This window comes from Oncorhynchus gorbuscha, linkage group LG01, assembly GCF_021184085.1.
Source record: "Oncorhynchus gorbuscha isolate QuinsamMale2020 ecotype Even-year linkage group LG01, OgorEven_v1.0, whole genome shotgun sequence".
NCBI lineage: Eukaryota > Metazoa > Chordata > Actinopteri > Salmoniformes > Salmonidae > Oncorhynchus > Oncorhynchus gorbuscha.
The window spans coordinates 29845248-29854207 of NC_060173.1; positions in this window are offsets into that span (position 1 = coordinate 29845248).

The following is an 8960-nucleotide window of genomic DNA, read 5'->3' on the forward strand; positions in this document are numbered from 1 at the left end:
TTTCAACTCTGTCAATCACCACAATCTTATCGGCCGACTCAACAGCCTTCGTTTCTAAAATGACTGCCTCCCCTGGTTCAGAAACTGCTTTTCAGACAGAGTTCAGTGTGTCAAATCACAGGGCCTGTTGTCCGGACATCTGGCAGTCTCTATGGGGGTGCCACAGGGTTCAATTCTCGGGCAGACTCTTTTCTCTGTAAACACCAATGATGTCACCCTTGCTGCTGGTGATTCTCTGATCCACCTCTATGCAGACGACACCATTCTGTATACATCTGGCCCTTCTTTGGACAGAGATCCAATGACATACAACTCTCATTCCATGGCATCCAATCGCTCTTAAATGCAAGCAAAACTAAATGCATGCTTTTCAACCGATCGCTGCCCGCACCTGCCCGCCCGTCCAGCATCACTACTCTGGACCGTTCTGACTTAGAATATGTGGACAACTACAAATACCTAGGTATCTGGTTAGACTGTAAACTCTCCTTCCAGAATCACATTAAGCATCTCCAATCCAAAATTAAATCTAGAATCTGCTTCCTATTTTGCAACAAAGCCTCCTCCACTCATGCTGCCAAAGATACCCTTGTAAAACTGACTGTCCTGCCAATCCTTGTCTTCGGCGATGTCATTTACAAAATAGCGTCCAACACTCTACTCAGCAAATTAGATCATATACTACCCACCACTGTGACCTGTAGGCTGGCCCTCGCTTCATATTCGTCGCCAAACCCACTGACACCAGATCATCTATAAGTATTTGCTAGGTAAAGCCCTGCCTTATCTCAGCTCACCTACCCGTAGCACGCACTCCAGCAGATATATTTCACTGGTCACTTTCCTTCCAGTTCTCTGCTGCCAATGACTGGAACGAATTGCAAAAATCACTGAAGCTGGAGACCCATATCTCCCTCACTAACTTTAAGCACCAGCTGTCAGAGCAGCTCACAGATCACTGCACCTGTACATAGTCCATCTGTAAATAGCCCATCCAACTACCTCCTCCCTATACTGTTATTTTTTGTTGTTGTTGCTCCTTTGCACCCCAGTATCTCTACACATCTATCACTCCAGTGTTTAATTGCAAAATTGAAATTATTTTGCCACTATGGCCTAATATTGCATTACCTCATTTGCACACACTGTATATAGACTTTTTCCCTATTGTATTATTGACTGTATGTTTGGTTTTCCATGTGTCACTCTGTGTTGTTGTTTGTGTTGCACTGCTTTGCTTTATCTTGGCCAGGTCGCAGCTGTAAATGACAACTTGTTCTCAACTAGCCTACCTGGTTAAATAAAAAGGTGAAATAAAAAATACAAATATTTGACCTCTCAGCTCACCTATCAAATCAAAAACGTTCAAGCAGACAACAATGACACATGGCTTGATGAAGAATGCAAAAGCCTAAGAAAGAAATTGAGAAAAACATATAGACCCAGAAAAACTGAGCCTATGCCTTCACTGTGGTGAATCACTAAAACAATACAGAAATGATTAACATTATAAAATCCTAGTACACAAACAACAAATGTGCGGTTAAAATTGGCAAAAAACACAAACATTTATTTCCTCAGGGCTTTGGGGTGAGACAGGGATGCAGATCTTCAACAAACATATTAACGAATTGGCAAGGGCACTAGAACAGTCTGCAGCACACGGCCACACCCTGCTACAATCTGAAGTCAAATCCCTACTGTTTGCTGATGATCTAGTGCTTCTGTCCCCAACCAAGGAGGGCTTATAGCAGCATCTAGATCTTCTACACAGATTCGGTCAGAACTGGTCCCTGACAGTAAATCTCAGAGAGACAAAAATAATGGTGATCCAAAAAAGGTCCAGGTGCCAGGACCACAAATACAAATGAAATCTAAACGCTGTTGTCCTAGAGCACACAAAAACTATACCTACCTCAGCCTAAACATCAGCACCACAAAGCTGTGAATGATCTGAGAGACAAGGCAAAAAGGGCCTTCTACTCCATCAAAAGGAACATAACATTTGACATTCCAATTAGGATCTGGTTAAAAATACTTGAATCAGTTTTAGAACCCATTGCCCTTTATGGTTGTGAGGTCTGAGGTCCGCTCACCAACCAAGAATTCACAAAATGGGACAAACACCAAATTGAGACCCTGCATGCAGAATTCTACAAAAATATCCTCCGTGTACAACATAAAACACCAAATAATGCACACAGAGCAGAGTTAGGTCGATATCAGCTAATTGTCAAAATCCACAGAAGAGCCGTTAAATTCTACAACCACCTAAAAGGACGTGAATCGCAAACATTCCATAACAAAGCCATCACCTACAGAGAAATGAACCCGGAGGAGTCCCCTAAGCAAACTGTTCCTGAGGCTCTGTTCACAAACACAAACACACTCCACAGAGCCCCAGGACAGCAACACAACTCCACCCAACCAAATCATTAAAAAAAGAGAATTACTTGACACATTGGAAAGAATCAACAAAAGAACTGAGCAAACTAGAATGCTATTTGGCCCTAAACAGAGAGTACACAGTGGCAGAATACCTGACCAATGTGACTGACCCAAAATGAAGGAAAGCTCTGACTATGTACAGACTCAGTGAAGAGTTGAAAGTCCATGTTGCCCAGCAACAGCCCCAAAACATCACTGCTCTAGAGGAGATCTGCATGGAGGAATGGGTCAAAATACCAGCAACAGTGTGTGAAAACCTTGTGAAGACATACAGAAAACGTTTGACCTCTGTCATTGCCAACAAAGGGTATATAACAAAGTATTGAGATAAACTCAGATTGCACAGACCCACAAAGAATTAAAAAACAAATCAAATTTTGATAAACTCCCATATATTTGGGGTAAAATACCACAGTGTGCATCACAGCAGCAAGATTTGTGACTTGTTGCCACAAGAAAAGGGTAACTAGTTAAGAACAAAAACCATTGTAAATACAACCCTACTGTATATAGACATAATACGACATTTGAAATGTCTGTATTCTGTTGGAACCTTTGTGAGTGTAAAGTTTACTGTTCATTATCTATTTCACTTTCTTTGGCAATATAAATATATGTTTCCCATGAAAATAAAGCCAGTTGAAGATTTTGTAGAGAGAGAGAGAGAGAGAGAGAGAGAGAGAGAGAGAGAGAGAGAGAGAGAGAGAGAGAGAGAGAGAGAGAGAGAGAGAGAGAGAGAGAGAGAGAGAGAGAGAGAGAAAGAGAAGAGAGAGAGAGAGAGAGAGAGAAGAGATAGAGAGAGAGAGAGAGAGAGAGAGAGAGATAGAGAAAGAGATAGAGAGAGAGAGAGAGAGAGAGAGAGAGAGAGAGAGAGAGAGAGAGAGAGGGATAGTTCTTGATATTTTCAACAGTCTTTGTTTCAACTAATGGGTTTAGCTGCTTGTGCTGTTTATCTTAAGCAACACACACACACACACTGCCACACACACTGCTGTTAGATGAGCTATAATCCTGTTCATTACCCTTCCCCACACACCCCTGCCCTCCCCACACAAACAGCTTACTCCTGGGGGCTAAGGGAGAAAAAGGGGAGGAGCGTGTGTGTGTGTGTGTGTGTATATGTGTTTTCTCTGATTTTTTGAAGTGTACTGTGTCCTATAGAGAGAGAATTGCCTTCCTTTGTTTGTCTGTGCAGCAGATACAGTGGCAATATCACACACACACGCACACACACACACACACACACACACACACACACACACACACACACACACACACACACACACACACACACACACACACACACACACACACACACACACACACACACACACACACACACACACACACACACACACACACACACACACACACACACACACACACACACACACACACACACGCAAAGATAGAGGGAACGAAGGAGTGTGTGAGCTGAAGGCTAGAGAGATAGAAATAAATTAAGTAAGAGTGAGATGAAGAAGAGCGATAGAGAGATGGATCCCTGTGCTATGGTCTTATGCAGATAGATTTTTCTGCATGAAAACAGCAGTACATTAGAGGGATTCATTCTATCCTTTTCTCTCCTTTTCCCTCCTCTCTCCCTTCCCATTCTTCTCTGACTCTCATCTCCTTTCTCCATCCATCTTCCTCCCCTTGTCCTTCCTTCTTCCCTACCCTCCCTACCTCCCCCTCCCTCTTTCCCTCCCCTCTTGTCATCCCCCTCACACATATCGTCCCCTTTTTCCTTCCTTTCACTCTCTCCCACTCCCCCCTCCTCTCCCTGCTCCATCCCACCCTCCTCTCCCTAATCCATCCCACCCTCCCTCTCCCACCCTCCCTCTCCCTGCTCCATCCCACCCACCCGTCCTCCTCTCCCTACTCCATCCCACTCTCCCTGCTCCATCCCACCCACCCCGTCCTCCTCTCCCTGCTCCATCCCACCCACCCCGTCCTCCTCTCCCTGCTCCATCCCACCCTCCCTCCTCCTCTCCCTTCTCCATCCCACCCACCCCGTCCTCCTCTCCCTGCTCCATCCCACCCACCCCGTCCTCTTCTCCCTGCTCCATCCCACCCTCTCTCCTCCTCTCCCTGCTCCATCCCACCCACCCCGTCCTCCTCATCCTGCTCCATCCCACCCTCCCCCTCCTCTCCCTGCTCATCCCACCCTCCCTCTCCCTGCTCCATACCCCCTTCCTCTCCCTGCTCCATCCATCCCACACTCTCTCCTCCTCTCCCTGCTCCATCCCACCCTCCCCCTCCTCTCCCTGCTCCATCCCACCCTCTCGCTTCCTCTCCCTGCTCCATCCATCCCACACTCCCTCCTCCTCTCCCTGCTCCATCCCACCCTCCCCCTCCTCTCCCTGCTCCATCCGTCCCACCCTCCCCCTCCTCTCCCTGCTCCATCCATCCCACCCTCCCCACTCCTCTTCCTGCTCCATCCCACCCTCCCTCCTCCTCTCCCTGCTCCATCCATCCCACCCTCCCCCTCCTCTCCCTGCTCCATCCCACCCTCCCTCCTCCTCTCCCTGATCCATCCCACCCTCTCTCTTCCTCTCCCTGCTCCATCCCACCCTCCCTCCTCCTCTTCCAGCTCCATCCCACCCTCCCTCCTTCTCTCCCTGATCCATCCCACCCTTTCTCTCTCATCCTCCTCCTCTTCTCCAACCCACCTTCCTCCTTTCCAGATGAGGTAGATGTAGAGGAGCAGCTTGTAATGGTCAGGCCAATTAGTGAAATCATTATCATCTCCTACTAAACCACATGATCTCCTATACCTGACCATGGCCAATTACAACCAGGCTCGTTATGCAGATTATGCAAATTAAGTCAGTAGCGGAAAGAGGTGGTGAGAGATCACACGAGTGTGTGCACACATACACATGCTGCAAAACTGCACACTGACACACGCTGTGTAAGTCTATACTCCTGAGTGTGTTTGTGAGTGTATGTGTGTGTGTTTGTGTGTGTGTTCAGTGATAACAGTAACCTCCTGAATGCTGTGGCCAGGTGGCAGACACTCAACAGGCTGAATATTGAAGCATTTATATCATTTTTATGTGTATCATTGTGTTTTGTATAATTTTTCTGTGTATCATTTTGTTTTGTATTATTTTGCGCACCTCAGTTGGATTGCACTCCCCCATAAAGAACACACACACACACACACACACACACACACACACACACACACACACACACACACACACACACACACACACACACACACACACACACACACACACACACACACACAGTCAATTCCACCTTGAAATGCTTCATGAACATGCAGATGGTGCAAATATGACCTGAGGGATCACTGTGTGTGTGTGTGTGTGTGTGTGTGTGTGTGTGTGTGTGTGTGTGTGTGTGTGTGTGTGTGTGTGTGTGTGTGTGTGTGTGTGTGTGTGTGTGTGTGTGTGTGTGTGTGTGTGTGTGTGTGTGTGTGTGTGTGTGTGTGTGTGTGTGTGTGTGTGTCTATCTCCCTGTCAGATATTAACAGTGTTAATGTTAGCCAGTGTATTTTCATTTGGCTAATCCTGCTCCCATCTGCTCCCCGTCACACAATGAGCTGCTGAATTAAAAAGTTACTGCCCTGTGTGTGTGGTGTGTGGTTTTGTGTGTGTGTGTGAGCACACCAACGAGGAGCTGCCATTATCATCTCAGGCCAAAGATCACACACTCTGTGCCACATGCCCTCCCCATTTCACTGAGTCAGTGCGTGTGTGCGTGCATGTATGTGTGTGTGTGTGTGTGTGTGTGCGTGCGTGCGTGTGTGCGTGGTCGAGCGTGTTTGCGCTCATTTTGTAAACTGTGTGAGTGTGTGTGTGTGTGTAAAACTCTCTGAGCCTGTGTTATACCACGGTTATATAAATGCAACAGACAGTATACAACACAATGTCCTATTCTCTATATGACAGAGGTTCTTGTCATTTCTAGACAATGCATCGCTGTTGACTAACTCCACCTATCAAAACTCCTGTTTTCAGTGTGCGTGTGTGTTGTGTGTGGATCCTCTTTAATTAATTGGTAACAGTGGATCCTCTTTAATTAATTGGTAACAGTGGATCCTCTTTAATTAATTGGTAACAGTGGATCCTCTTTAATTAATTGGTAACAGTGGATCCTCTTTAATTAATTGGTAACAGTGGATCCTCTTTAAGTAATTGGTAACAGTGGATCCTCTTTAATTAATTGGTAACAGTGGATCCTCTTTAATTAATTGGTAACAGTGGATCCTCTTTAATTAATTGGTAACAGTGGATCCTCTTTAATTAATTGGTAACAGTGGATCCTCTTTAATTAATTGGTAACAGTGGATCCTCTTTAATTAATTGGTAACAGTGGATCCTCTTTAATTAATTGGTAACAGTGGATCCTCTTTAATTAATTGGTAACAGTGGATCCTCTTTAATTAATTGGTAACAGTGGATCCTCTTTAATTAATTGGTAACAGTGGATCCTCTTTAATTAATTGGTAACAGTGGATCCTCTTTAATTAATTGGTAACAGTGGATCCTCTTTAATTAATTGGTAACAGTGGATCCTCTTTAATTAATTGGTAACAGTGGATCCTCTTTAATTAATTGGTAACAGTGGATCCTCTTTAATTAATTGGTAACAGTGGATCCTCTTTAATTAATTGGTAACAGTGGATCCTCTTTAATTAATTGGTAACAGTGGATCCTATTTAATGAATTGCTTCAATGCATTTTGTTTGTTACAACTTCAAGTAAACACAGAGTAGTGGACAGAATAGAGAGTGAGCATGTGTGCTTGCATTTGTCACGCCTTGGTCATTGTATTTTGTGTTTTTGTTATATGTTTGGGTAGGCCAGGGTGTGACATGAGTTTATATGTTGTGTTTCGTATTGGGGTTTCTATTATTTGGGATCGCGGCTGATTAGGGGTGTTGTTAGGCTTGGCTGCCTGAGGTGATTCTCAATTAGAGTCAGGTGCTTATCGTTGTCTTTGATTGGGAACCGTATTTAGGCAGCCTGAGTTTCGCTTTGTATTTCGTGGGTGTTTGTACCTGTCTTTGTGTAGTATTCACCAGATAGGCTGTAATTAGTTTCACATTCCGTTCTGTTGTTTTTGTATTTAGTTTCAGTTATTTCATGTACCGCGTTTTCATTCATTAAAGTCATGAGTAACCTACACGCTACATTTCGGTCCGACTCTCTTTCTTCAACAGACGAACGCCGTTACAGCATTTGTGTGTGCACATGCGTTTGTGTGTGTGTGCACGAGTGAGTTTGTGCGTCTGTGCATTTGTGTGTGTGTGTTTCTGTTTGTCAAATCAAATCAAAATGTATTTGTCACATGCTTCGTAAACAACAGGTGTAGACTAACAGTGAAATCCTTACTTACGGACCTGTCCCAACAATGCAGAGAGAAATTAAAAAACAATAGAAAAGCCCCCCCCCACAAGGAATAAATACCCAATGAGTAACCATAACTTGGCTATATACACGGGGTAACAGTACCAAGTCGATCTGGAGGGGTACAAGGTAAATGAGGTAGGAGTAAAGTGACTAGGCAGCAGGATAGATAAACAGCAGCAGTATATGTGATGAGTCAAGAGTTAGTGCTAAGGAGGATCAAATGCAGATAGTCTGGTAGCTGTTTGGTTAAGCTTTTACTGCAGTGGGCTAAATCATGGTCACAAAGACAGATCGATAGTAGTCTTGAACAGGTCTACTTTGAAACAAAAGTATACATATCACACACATGGCTATGGGCTCAAAAGAAGAAGACGCCTGTACCATGTCAGATATAGAGTTGAAAAATATTACATTTTGAGTTTGCATCCCAATTATGCACTTTATATACATCACAGAAGACTGAAATATAACAAAACTGTTTGACATAGAAACATCATATTTTTGTAGTTAAAAAAAAATACAAAAAATAATGATATTATGAAAAATATGAATAGTGTTCCACCATTGAGACCAAAGAGGGTGCTTTTGGTCATTGACTGCAGGAAAGGGATAACTATTTATCAGTCGTATGGCTTGGGGGTAAAAGCTGTTCAGGGTCCATACTTCGTGCACTGGTACAACCTTCCGTGCAGTAGCAGAGAGAACCGTCTATGGCTTAGGTGGCTGGAGTCTGTCAATTTGTAGGACCGTCCTCTGACACCACCTGGTATAGAGGTCCTGGGTGGCAGGGAGCTTTGCCCCAGTGTTGTGCATGACCGTACGCACTACCCTCTGTAGCGCCTTGCGGTCGGATGCCAAGCAGTTGACATACCAAGTGGTGATGCAGCCAGTCAAGATGCTCTCAATGGTGCAGCTGTAGAACTGTGTGTGCTTTTGCATGTGTGTGTGCTAAGTGAAATGACAGTTAATTAACAGCTCGTTAGAGACAGCAGCTCCTTTGATCAATTCGAGCTGTTTGGATGCTTGTATTGCGGCCCCAAGACGTTACCCAAACACACTTGTTTAGTCATCCCTTTTCTGTGCATCCTTTCCATCTTTGAAGGGTAGACAGTGTGAGAATTCTTTACG